This window comes from Alligator sinensis, unplaced genomic scaffold (genome assembly GCF_000455745.1).
Source record: "Alligator sinensis unplaced genomic scaffold, ASM45574v1 scaffold66_1, whole genome shotgun sequence".
Classification (NCBI taxonomy): domain Eukaryota; kingdom Metazoa; phylum Chordata; order Crocodylia; family Alligatoridae; genus Alligator; species Alligator sinensis.
The window spans coordinates 792,305-793,968 of NW_005842484.1; positions in this window are offsets into that span (position 1 = coordinate 792,305).

Sequence of the window (1,664 nt, forward strand, 5' to 3'; positions counted from 1 at the left end):
CTTGCATCGTATGTCTAGCAGTTACATGTTCTATGACGGTTTACATACATGTCTTATTTACATCTTAGATCCCCTCCCTGGGGCAGTCTCTAAGCCCCTCTCGGTCATCCTTTGGTCAGGGTGTGATTTTTTTACATCAACATTTTTCCCTGTCCCTCTTTGCTTATCTCTCGTAAGGAGTTATTTATTGCACCCGTTCCTGGCTCCGTCTGCAGAAGTTTTAGTGCTACTCGTAAATCAATTAGTAGCCTACATGCCTTAGCAGAAGCGATTGTGAAAACATGCAGAAGCAATTTACAAAAGCAGGATGTATAGCTTATGCTATATTTTTACCACACCTGCACTTCCAAATGGCGGTGGGGGCGCTTGAATTAAAGCTCAAATAAGTTTTAGTTCAAGCGCCCCTGCTGCCATTTGGAAGCGCAGGGAGGGTGATACATGAGATGCGGTGGCGGCAGCTCTCCAAGCTGCTCTAATTAAAGTGCCACACCCTACCCCCAGAGCACCTGTAAAAGCATCCTCCATTGTGAGGTACTGGGAAAATATGCATTAGCCTGGCTTAACCCACATTAACTAAAGCAAACGCTTTTAAAGTGGTGCTTAATGCGCATTAGCCTATTTGAGTAATTGAGCGTAGTTTTTTTTTACCTGACTCTCTAATGCACATTCAAATAGACTAAAGCATACTTGTAGACAAGCCCAGGGTTCACATTACAGGAGAGCTAGGGGGGACTGAAGCCAGTGGCGACACGTAGGGGGTGCACAGGGGTGCATGTACATCCCCTGAGAGCATTGGTGCTCCCCCCTCCCCACCCACAGGCTGCACTCCCTGCTGAGGTGATGGGCAGGCGGGAACGCCGGTACCCACCCTGTGAGCGCTGGCCCAGGAGTGGGAGCACCAGATGAAATGCCATATGGAACGCTGTGGCCATTTCCCCATTGGCACAATTGGCCATAGGGGACCCCCCCCTCCCATTGGTGAGACTGGCTGGGAGGGCGCTAGCCCCCCCAACTAAGGTGTCACCAGTTGCCCATAGGTTGAGCCCCTCTCTATGATTTGAAAATCATAACCTGGGGGAAAGGCTGGGGGGTGGAGCAAATCAGGGAGACTGCCCCAGGCCCTGCTGAGGCGAAGCCAAGCAGACTTTGCCTCCAGCCAATCGCTGTGGCTAGGGCCTGTACCCTGCTATGGTTGTCCCCAAACAATCTTTTGGAAAAACTATTTTTAATCCTATCTAATTTGGGACTCAAAGTGAGACGGCACACAGGATGTGTGGTTTTTATTGACACAATGTGCCTGGGTGCCAGGCAGCGTGATGGGCTACCCAACTTTTTTTGCAGAACCTCCCCCAAAGTGTATCTTGAAGTGGGGTGGCACCTTATGCTTTGAGGGGAGGAATTGGCAGCCCGTGCGAAGAGATGAGCGGGAGGAGGAGGAGGCAGCTGGGGGCACGAGGGGCAGAGGCTGAGGGCAAGGGGTCGAGGCAGGCGGCGGGAAGGGCGCTCGCGGTCGCGCTCGGGCTGTCTCAGGGGGAGGCTTCTTCATTCGCCTGTTCATTGTTAAGGCCGCTTGTAGAGGCCCGGAAGGCTTGTGCCGGCGCGTCGCCCTCAGGCCCGGCCTGTGCCGGGGAGCCGCGGCTACGGGCGCGGCGGGGGGGGGGAGG